General features: G+C 38.5%; 1 protein-coding gene across 1 annotated transcript in view; it reads left to right on the top strand.

Annotated features, from left to right (window-relative positions):
• n4bp3 (NEDD4 binding protein 3) overlaps positions 1-12090 on the top strand; it is a 76726-nt gene that overhangs the window by 45973 nt on the left and 18663 nt on the right. The window lies entirely within an intron of this gene.

Raw genomic sequence — 12090 nt, 5'->3', positions numbered from 1 at the left:
ATATTTATTTTTTATAACATTGTCCCCATCGGATTAATGTTGTAGGGCAAACTGAGTACATGAATTATTTTGGGTTGTCATTGTAAAAGAATTGTTTCAGAAATTATTTTAAGCCCAAAATTGCCATTTCACAAATGTGTATGTAACCTTTGACGTCAGCTGTATGTCATTATACCATCCAGCCCAAATTCTAAGAAGTTAAACCATGTAGTGAACAAGTACTCATCTGCAAACTCACATTAAACAGTGATCATTAGTCAAAACATGGCATTTTCAAACCTTACTTTTTACACTTCACTCATTCTTCATCCTGAGCACAACTATTCCCTTGGAACTAAACTGGTCTTTAATTAAGCTTTTCCTCAAAGCAGGTATGTAGCAGTGCTTAGTGTCTGGGTTGTAAATCAAACCAAAGCTCTTGATGGATACAACATTTTTGCAGTACTGAATGATTTGTGGCAGCACTTTAAAATCTTTGAAGTATCTCTCTGTTTTAGATCTGTTCACTCCAGACTCTGTGCTGTCAGCTTCGTTCTTTACACTCGACTGTCCTGAGTACTGAAGTCAGAGTTGGAGATAACATTATTAATCACAGCTAAAAGTTTAAATAAGTTAAATAAAGATTAAATAAGACATCGTTAAACTATGTAGTGCAATAAAAATATGTAAATAACTTGAGTGCTTTGTTAATGATTCAGCAAGTATATACAGTATATGAAATATTATAATAAAGGACAAATAATAAAATAATAATAACAAAGGACATAGTAATATTTGTGTAAAGCACTAGTGGGGCAGCACGGTGGCCCCGTGGGTAGCACTGTCGCCTCACAGCAAGAAGGTCCTGGGTTCGATCCCCAGGTGGGCCAGTCTGGGCCCTTTCTGTGTGGAGTTTGCATGTTCTCCCTGTGTCTGTGTGGGTTTTCTCCGGGTGCTCCAGTTTCCTCCCACAGTCCAAAAACATGCAAGTGAGGTGAACTAGAGACACTAAATTGTCCATGACTGTGTTTGATACTAAACTTGTGAACTGATGAATCTTGTGTAATGAATAATGTAAAATATGATGTTAAAATCCTAGTAAACAAACAAAGCACTATTGGGATGTTTCCTGATCACACACAAACTACCAGTTTTGTGGGGGAAAAAACACCTGACAGAACATCCTGGGCAAGTTTAAAAATTAAAAGAATATCATGGATTAAAATCAATGAATTATGTTTTGTTTTATTAATATTGGCCATATCCCTTTGATGCACAAGCTAAGCAAACCACTTCTAATGCACAACATGGGTCAAAAATGACCCATATTCATCCATTCAAGAATATTTTCATATGCACATTTGTCAGTTATTCATGTATTTGCTGTCTTAGCTAATAAAAGCTATCTATACTAGAATATGTAAACAGCTAGCAAGCAAATAGTATTGGACAGATTCAAGAGCCTAATCTTTGGTTGTCTTTCAAAAGATCAGTAAATATGTTTTTGACTACAAACACTTACAAATGTCAGTAGTTTCTGTCAAATTCCATAGTAAATACATAAGGGTCATTTTTGACCCATGTTGTGCATTAGAAGGGTAGTGATACAAAAATGATTTGTACTAAAAAAGCAAAAAATATAAAACTGAAATAAGGATTTGTGATGATCAAAAACAAGTTAATTGAGGAATTCATGGAAGCTTGAATAACGAAATTAATTTATTGCAAAGATATAGAAAATAAAAACTCTTTTTTTTCCCCCGAATTTTCCCCCCCTAATCCAGTCGTGTCCAATTACCCTGATTGCGTCCTCTATACTGATTCGACCCTCCACCGCTGACTGAGGACGCCTCTCAACTGACATACGCCCCCCCCCCAGCACGTACAGTCAGTACAGACTGCATTTTTTACCTGCACAAGTCGAGTTCATACACTTTACGGGCACTGTGTACAGAGGGCCACACCCCCATCAGCATTATTCCTCAGCCCTGTGCAGGCGCCATCAGTCAGCCAGCAGGGGCCGCAGTCGCACCAGTTATGAGGACCTATGATCTGACTTTCTTACCCTCTAACCCTGAACAACAGCCAATCGTTGTTCATGCAGCCACCCAGCCCAGTCGGAAAGGCAGAGCTGATATTCGATACGATGTATTCGAAACCCCAACTCTGGTGCGCTAGCGTACTTTACAGCTGCGCCACCTGAGCGGCTTTAAATACTATTTCTTAATAATAAATTCTTAAATTGTATCATCACATTTATGTGATGTTTCAGCCTGCTGTTCAGATTTAAAATAAAAGCTATAGTACGTAAAGAATAGTTTACACTTCAGCATTAGCACCAAAGCTAAACACAACCGTTTACAGATATGATGTCACTTGCCCATTGTTTGAATTCATTACTGGTTCTCACTCAGTTTTAGTGTGCAACAAGGAACCATTTTCAGTGTCATGCAATAAAAAAATCGATAATCTTTTCTATACATCTTATAAAACTGATGTCAACCGAACTAATCCAAACTTTTTTTGATGCATTCATTTGCATTAGCTTATTGGTTTGTTAAGCTTTTGGAGCCTGTACCTTTAACTGCTCAGGGTTTAGTGACTGGGTAAAAATAGCTTCCAAATGCATGAATGCTAAAATGCTAACACTGTCAATATTTATTAGCTGGTAGGACAGGATGTCTTTTAGCTTGTCTCAGTGTGTGTGCATGCTAAAGCAGGAAATGTTCATTTAGCATTAGGATGGTGGTGCACAGTTCCCTCTCACAGTTCTCTCTCTCTCTCACTCACACGCCCACACACACCTCATGCATTCAATTAATCTAAGTGTCATTTTATACACTACTGACACTGTTTTATGTCACTGTTTTGACCGTGTTTTTGTAGCTTAATTATACTAGCTGTAAACACTATGGCCAAAATATATGGATACCTGGGCATTAAATTGTTGGATTTCTATCATCTAGGGCAGATGAAAAGCCTTTATTTGTCATTCATACATATAAACATGTACAGTACAATGAAATGCTTCTTCTGCATATCCCAGCATGTTTGGGAGCTGGGGTCAGAGTGCAGCGTCAGCTACTTACAGATTTAAGCAGAGAAGGTTAAGGACCTTGCTTAAAGGCCCAACAGTGGCTGCACAGAACTTGGATTCGAACCCATAACCTTCTGTTTGATAGCCACTATTCCAAAACCATAGGGGTTAAAATGGAGTTGGCTCCACTTTGCAGCTTTAACACCCTTCATTTTTCTGGTAAGGCTTTCCACCAGATTTGGGATGATGGTGTGTGTGGGTATGTGTCCAATCAGTTTTTTTTTTTTTTTACTTTATTATATAGAGATGCTTTTAGTTATTATATAGAGATTTATTTTAGACTTATTATACAGAGATACAAGTGGTTTTATACTTACTATATACAAATATAGCAGCTGACTTGGTGTTAAGAATCAAACAAACAAATTTAGTATATAGAGCTGCTTTTTCAGACTTATTATATAGAGATGCGTTTTTAGACTTATTTTATAGAGCTGCTTTTATACATATTATATAGAGCTGCTTCTTTATACTTATTATATAGAGATGCACTTTTAGACTTATTATATAGAGCTGATTTTTTAGATCTATGTAGAGCTGCTTTTTTCCGACTTATTATGTAGAGATGCTTTTTTAGTTATTATATAGAGCTGCTTTTTTTTTACTCATTATATAGAGCTGCTTTTTACTTATTATGTAGAGCTGCTTTTTGTACTTATTACATAGAGATGCACCTTTAGACTTATTATATAGAGATGCATTTTTAGACTTATTTTATAGAGCTGCTTTTATACATATTATATAGAGCTGCTTTTTATACTTATTATATAGAGATGCACTTTTAGACTTATTATATACAGTGTATCACAAAAGTGAGTACACCCCTCACATTTCTGCAGATATTTAAGTATATCTTTTCATGGGACAACACTGACAAAATGACACTTTGACACAATGAAAAGTAGTCTGTGTGCAGCTTATATAACAGTGTAAATTTATTCTTCCCTCAAAATAACTCAATATACAGCCATTAATGTCTAAACCACCGGCAACAAAAGTGAGTACACCCCTAAGAGACTACACCCCTAAATGTCCAAATTGAGCACTGCTTGTCATTTTCTCTCCAAAATGTCATGTGATTTGTTAGTGTTACTAGGTCTCAGGTGTGCATAGGGAGCAGGTGTGTTCAATTTAGTAGTACAGCTCTCACACTCTCTCATACTGGTCACTGAAAGTTCCAACATGGCACCTCATGGCAAAGAACTCTCTGAGGATCTTAAAAGACGAATTGTTGCGCTACATGAAGATGGCCAAGGCTACAAGAAGATTGCCAACACCCTGAAACTGAGCTGCAGCACAGTGGCCAAAGATCATCCAGCGTTTTAAAAGAGCAGGGTCCACTCAGAACAGACCTTGCGTTGGTCGTCCAAAGAAGCTGAGTGCACGTGCTCAGCGTCACATCCAACTGCTGTCTTTGAAAGATAGGCGCAGGAGTGCTGTCAGCATTGCTGCAGAGATTGAAAAGGTGGGGGGTCAGCCTGTCAGTGCTCAGACCATACGCCGCACACTACATCAAATTGGTCTGCATGGCTGTCACCCCAGAAGGAAGCCTCTTCTGAAGTCTCTACACAAGAAAGCCCGCAAACAGTTTGCTGAAGACATGTCAACAAAGGACATGGATTACTGGAACCATGTCCTATGGTCTGATGAGACCAAGATTAATTTGTTTGGTTCAGATGGTCTCAAGCATGTGTGGCGGCAATCAGGTGAGGAGTACAAAGATAAGTGTGTCATGCCTACAGTCAAGCATGGTGGTGGGAATGCCATGGTCTGGGGCTGCATGAGTGCAGCAGGTGTTGGGGAGTTACATTTCATTGAGGGACACATGAACTCCAATATGTACTGTGAAATACTGAAGCAGAGCATGATCCCCTCCCTCCGGAAACTGGGTCGCAGGGCAGTGTTCCAGCATGATAATGACCCCAAACACACCTCTAAGACGACCACTGCTTTATTGAAGAGGCTGAGGGTAAAGGTGATGGACTGGCCAAGCATGTCTCCAGACCTAAACCCAATAGAACATCTTTGGGGCATCCTCAAGCGGAAGGTGGAGGAGTGCAAAGTCTCGAATATCCGCCAGCTCCGTGATGTCGTCATGGAGGAGTGGAAAAGCATTCCAGTGGCAACCTGTGAAGCTCTGGTAAACTCCATGCCCAGGAGAGTTAAGGCAGTTCTGGGAAATAATGGTGGCCACACAAAATATTGACACTTCAGGAACTTTCACTAAGGGGTGTACTCACTTTTGTTGCCGGTGGTTTAGACATTAATGGCTGTATATTGAGTTATTTTGAGGGAAGAATAAATTTACACTGTTATATAAGCTGCACACAGACTACTTTTCATTGTGTCAAAGTGTCATTTTGTCAGTGTTGTCCCATGAAAAGATATACTTAAATATCTGCAGAAATGTGAGGGGTGTACTCACTTTTGTGATACACTGTAGAACTGATTTTTTAGATCTATGTAGAGCTGCTTTTTTCCGACTTATTATGTAGAGATGCTTTTTTAGTTATTATATAGAGCTGCTTTTTTTTACTTATTATATAGAGCTGCTTTTTTACTTATTATATAGAGCTGCTTTTTGTACTTATTACATAGAGATGCACCTTTAGACTTATTATATAGAGCTGCTTTTTACTTATTATACAGAGCTGCTTTTTGTACTTATTACATAGAGATGCACCTTTAGACTTATATAGAGCTGCTTTTTACTTATACAGAGCTGCTTTTTATACTTATTATGCAGATCTGCTTTTTGTACTTATTACATAAAGATGCACCTTCAGACTTATTATATAGAGCTGCATTTAGACTATTATACAGAGTAGGGCTGGGCGATATATCGAGATTTTATAAAATATCGATATATTTTCATACGCGATATAAGATAAGACAATATCGCATATATCGATATAGATGTTGCGTTCCAGTTAGATCCGACAGTTCGTCTTTCTCTTCTCCCAGTTTGTCTTTGCACATGTTCACCTGCCCCGCCTCTCTCCCTCACTGAACACAACTCGCCCCTCCCCACCGCTTCACCAGTAAGCCCTGCAGGCAGCGATAGCATGGAGACGGATAAAGACACGACAGAAGCTATCGAAGAGGAGCTGCTTACTAAAATAAAAAATAATGACTAATTTTGGAATTATTTGGAGACGGTTCGAATTCAAAGTGTCAGATGAGCAGCAGAATAATGTATTCTGTAGAGAACGCCGAAAACAAGTCCAGACAAAAGGTTCCAGCTCTGTGTACCTTCATTCGTTTTTCACTTCAAATCCCAAAGTTAAAAAACAAGAAAACGAGTCGTTATTTGTTTTAAAAACCAACACAAGGGCATGCACGCGCTGACATGCACGTATTTACTTCACATTAAGTGTTGAGAAAGTAATAATAACGTATCGGTGCGTCTCCTGTTGTTCTGACTCTTGTGTTTGTATATGTGATGTGCATGTATTTGCTCTATGTGTAAATACAAACATTATGGGGAGTGACTTCTGTACTGGATGTTGTACGTGGTTGTGTTAGTTTATACTGGACGATCGCCCGACGTCCGACACGTCATTTATTAAATTGCATGAACTAACTCTGCAGTAAACAAGGAGCAAACAGCAATTAAACAACAAATAAAGCTGTTAAATAATAATAAAGTGCATGAAGAAGAACGCTGATTAAAATGCATTAAATGTTGTAATAGTTACACAGTAACATGAACGATTAGTTCTGCCTGTATTACAGAACTGAGTTCTATACAGTAAAAGAAAATATTAATGTAAATGTTAATGTTGTGGCAACATATACATAAAATAATGTATAAAGTCCAAACATGGGGGGGTGGGGGGTTAACGAGGGGTTTACTTTAACAGGGTTTAAATGTCACACAAGCTCAGCCGGAAACCGTGTCATTCCGACATCTTCCCTATACACTCGCTCCCTGCGCCCTATCGTACACTTAACATTCTTAAAGGGCCAGACAATATATTTGTAATTCACATTACACAACAGGAGATGCCTTAGAAAACAACTTTTTTTTTTCTTAGAATAGCTCTTTTTTTTTTTTTTTTTTTTTAGGAAAAATAATTCTTGTGTGAAGCTTCCCCAGCATGAATATTAATAAAAGTGCCTGTAAAAAATTTGGAACATGTAGCTTTGTCTCAGAAGTGTCTTTTTGTTATTACCTTATGGGATAAAAAAATATCGAGATCTATATCGTATATCGCCATTCAGAAAAAAATATCGAGATATAATTTTTGATCCATATCGCCCAGCCCTAATACAGAGTTGCTTCTTATACTTATTATACAGAGCTGTTTTTATACTTATTATACAGAGCTGTTTTTATACTTATTATACAGAGCTGTTTTTTATACTTATTATACAGAGCTGCTTTTATACTTATTATACGGAGCTGCTTTTATACTTATTATACAGAGCTGCTTTTTGTACTTATTATATAGATGTTCTTTTTATATTTATTATACAGAGCTGTTTTTATACTTATTATACAGAGCTGTTTTTATACTTATTATACAGAGCTGTTTTTATACTTATTATACAGAGCTGTTTTTTATACTTATTATACAGAGCTGCTTTTATACTTATTATACAGAGCAGCTTTGTATACTTATTATACAGAGCTGCTTTTTGTACTATTAAATAAAGATTCACTTTTAGACTTATTATGTAGAGCTGCATTTTTAGACTATTATACAGAGTTGTTTATAGTTATTAGAGATGTACTTTTAGGCAAGGCAAGGCATATATAGCTTATATTATTATATAGACTTATTATATAGAGCTGCTTTTTAGACTTATTATATAGAGCTGCTTTTTAGACTTATTATACAGAGCTGCTTTTTATGCTCATTATATAGAGCTGCTATTTAGATTTATTATACGGAGTTACTTTTTTTATACTTATTTGAAGATGCGTTTTTAGACTTGTTACACAGATTATATGCTTATTATATACAGATGCACAGCAGCTTTTTGTCAATAATGTAGATGCTTACATAATATAGATGCAGTAGAATTTACTTTATGTAACTGATTTTTTACATCTCTTAGCAATGGGTGTGGCTAAATCATTTTAGCTTAATAATTCATTAAGGTCTACACATACTTTTGGTTTTACTGGTTACCTTACACTCATTAAAGATGTATAATACACATTTGTACCTTACATGAATTACAGTGCCTTGCAAAAGTATTCAGCCCCCTTGAACTTTTCAACCTTTTGCCACATTTCAGGCTTCAAACATAACGATATGAAATTGTAATTTTTTGTGAAGAATCAACAACAAGTGGGACACAATCGTGAAGTGGAACGAAATTTATTGGATATTTTAAACTTTTTTTAGAAATAAAAAACTAAAAAGTGGGGCGTGCAATATTATTCAGCCCCTTTACTTTCAGTGCAGCAAACTCACTCCAGAAGTTCAGTGAGGATCTCTGAATGATCCAATGTTGACCTAAATGACTGATGGTGATAAATAGAATCCACCTGTGTGTAATCAAGTCTCCGTATAAATGCACCTGCTCTGTGACAGTCTCAGAGTTCTGTTTAAAGCGCAGAGAGCATCATGAAGACCAAGGAACACACCAGGCAGGTCCGAGATACTGTTGTGGAGAAGTTTAAAGCCGAATTTGGATACAAAAAGATTTCCCAAGCTTTAAACATCTCAAGGAGCACTGTGCAAGCGATCATATTGAAATGAAAGGAGTATCAGACCACTGCAAATCTACCAAGACCCGGCCGTCCCTCTAAACTTTCAGCTCAAACAAGGAGAAGACTGATCAGAGATGCAGCCAAGAGGCCCATGATCACTCTGAATGAAGTGCAGAGATCTACAGCTGAGGTGGGAGACTCTGTCCATAGGACACAATAAGTCGTACACTGCACAAATCTGGCCTTTATGGAAGAGTGGCAAGAAGAAAGCCATTTCTCAAAGATATCTATAAAAAGTCACCTGGGAGACACACCAAGCATGTGGAAGAAGGTGCTCTGGTCAGATGAAACCAAAATCGAACTTTTTGGCCACAATGCAAAACGTTATGTTTGGCGTAAAAGCAACACAGCTCATCACCCTAAACACACCATCCCCACTGTCAAACATGGTGGTGGCAGCATCATGGTTTGGGCCTGCTTTTCTTCAGCAGGGACAGGGAAGATGGTTAAAATTGATGGGAAGATGGATGGAGCCAAATACAGGACCATTCTGGAAGAAAACCTGTTGCAGTCTGCAAAAGACCTGAGACTGGGACGGAGATTTATCTTCCAACAAGACAATGATCCAAAACATAAAGCAAAATCTACAATGGAATGGTTCACAAATAAACGTATCCAGGTGTTAGAATGGCCAAGTCAAAGTCCAGACCTAAATCCCATCGAGAATCTGTGGAAAGAGCTGAAAACTGCTGTTCACAAACGCTCTCCATCCAACCTCACTGAGCTCGAGCTGTTTTGCAAGGAAGAATGGGCAAAAATGTCTGTCTCTCGATGTGCAAAACTGATAGAGACATACCCCAAGCGACTTGCAGCTGTAATCGCAGCAAAAGGTGGCGCTACAAAGTATTAACGCAAGGGGGCTGAATAATATTGCACGCCCCACTTTTCAGTTTTTTATTTCTAAAAAAAGTTTAAAATATCCAATAAATTTCGTTCCACTTCACGATTGTGTCCCACTTGTTGTTGATTCTTCACAAAAAATTACAATTTCATATCGTTATGTTTGAAGCCTGAAATGTGGCAAAAGGTTGAAAAGTTCAAGGGGGCTGAATACTTTTGCAAGGCACTGTATATGTAATTTTGACTGTAAAAAACGTTTCATTTATCATCACAACAACATGCAAAGTTACACCCATACAAAAATCCTCCTGAGAGCTTACAGCAGAGGATTAGAGGAGACCACTTCACATCAGTTACACCACACTCCCCTCTGATTCACTCGGGTTCATCATGCTGCCAGCCATGTGTGCTTTGAGTTTTTCAGGATCTGTGTTTGTGTGGGAGTTTGGGTTGTTGGTTACATAACAGACTTACAAAGTTGCACCTGGATATCATTTCAGATTTTATAAGTACCAGTGAGTGCAGAAAAGTGGCACAATAGGTAATGATGGTGGTGTACAGCTCCTGTGACCCAATTTAATTCATGGACAGTGTCCCTTTGAGTGGGTTTTCTTCAGGTAGTGGAATATTGTGTCACTTGGTGGGAGTGGGTGTTTCCAGCCTTGTTTCCAGGTAAATTGATCCAGTTATTGATCTACATCAGTTATTGTCAACAAAGAGCAGCAAAGTGGTGCAACTAGTAGAATGGGAGCCTCACGGCAATGTGCTGCTCTTTCCTGGACATCAGTTCCATCGTACCATACAACAACACACATAAGGCGAATTGCTTTAAACTGCCGTTAGGTGAAACGTCTAAGTCAGCTTGCATTTACATTTACATTTACATTTTCGGCATTTAGCAGATGCTTTTATCCAAAGCGACTTACAGTTCCGTGACAGTATACTGTCTAAGCAATTGAGGGTTAAGGGGTAAGTGCCTAAAGATTCTTTGAGTGTTCAAAAAGGTGGAAATCAGATGGAGCTAAATCCGGACTATAAGCTCTCTCAGGCACGACCAATTACTACTCCTCCCACCCTCATCGTTTCCAACCAAAATATAAAAGTACAGAAACTTTTTGAAGATCCCTCGATTTACCCAAGAGCTCCTGAAGCCACCAGTTGTGGGTGGGCGGAGAGGAAAGTTTCCACCTTAGAAGAACAGTGCGCCTATTGAGAATTTTTTTATTTATTTGTAGTGTTATTGGAGGTGATATTTGTTGATTTGGGGTGGGCATCTGGTTTGATTTCCACCATGTTTAATTAATTTTAGACCACACACAGTAAGCAGAGTATAAAGGGGAAATACCATCGTTTCTATGGTAGGTATGTGATTGAATAACAGCATAAAGAACATGAGAGATAAAAGCACTTCAGTAGGAAGACAGTGGGTGGGCTTACATAGCTTCCAGCCATTAAATCTCTCTGACTGTGTCTGTGTAGGAGATGTTTGTGTTGAAATGGTTAACCTCATGCTTATGAGGGCACAGTCCTGTCTGTGAAAGCACTCAGTAGGGTACTGTCATATCTCTGGATGAGATCTTTGCATCCTCAATGCAAGCAGCAACATGTGCATGTACTGCGTACAGGAGTGGGAAAATTCTTGTTGTGTTGATGATGAGGGTAGAAAGCTGCCGCTTTGAATTTTAGAGGTCGTGGTGTTATGGAAAGCTGGTGGTACGCTGCATGCGTTACTTAGCCTGGTTTTGTTAAAGCAGACCAAATTATTGATCATAAGATTTTTTCCTTCATTTTGCTTTACTTTGGTTAGGATCAGTGGTCTTGAAACGCACAATGTGACATGCTAACCAAATCAAAATTTTGTAGTTTGACTGTTGCTGCAAGGCTTACGCAAAATAACAGGAGCAAGGCAAAAGATGACATGAAACCAATGTAGGGAAATAGAATGCCTTTATTTGTCATATACACTGAGCAGCCATAACATTAAAACCACCTCCTTGTTTCTACACTCACTGTCCATTTTATCAGCTCCACTTACCATATAGAAGCACTTTGTAGTTCTACAATTACTGACTGTAGTCCATCTATTTCTCCGCATGCTTTTTTAGCCTCCTTTCACCCTGTTCTTCAATGGTCAGGACCCCCACTGGACCACCACAGAGCAGGTATTATTTAGGTGGTGGATCGTTCTCAGCACTGCAATGACACTGACATGGTGGTGGTGTTAGTGTGTGTTGTGCTGGTATGAGTGGATAAGACACATCAATGCTGATGAAGTTTTTAAACACGTCACTGCTGGACTGAGAATAGTCCACCAACCAAAAATATCCAGCTAACACCGCCTCGTGGGCAGCGTCCTGTGACCACTGATGAAGGTCTAGAAGATGACCAACTCAAACAGCAGCAATAGATGAGCGATCGTCTCTGACTTTACATCTACAAGGTGGACCAA

Source organism: Trichomycterus rosablanca, chromosome 1, assembly GCF_030014385.1.
Source record: "Trichomycterus rosablanca isolate fTriRos1 chromosome 1, fTriRos1.hap1, whole genome shotgun sequence".
In the NCBI taxonomy this organism is placed as follows: domain Eukaryota; kingdom Metazoa; phylum Chordata; class Actinopteri; order Siluriformes; family Trichomycteridae; genus Trichomycterus; species Trichomycterus rosablanca.
The sequence above is the reverse complement of the archived record's forward strand: the minus strand, read 5'-3'. Positions and strand labels throughout refer to the sequence as shown.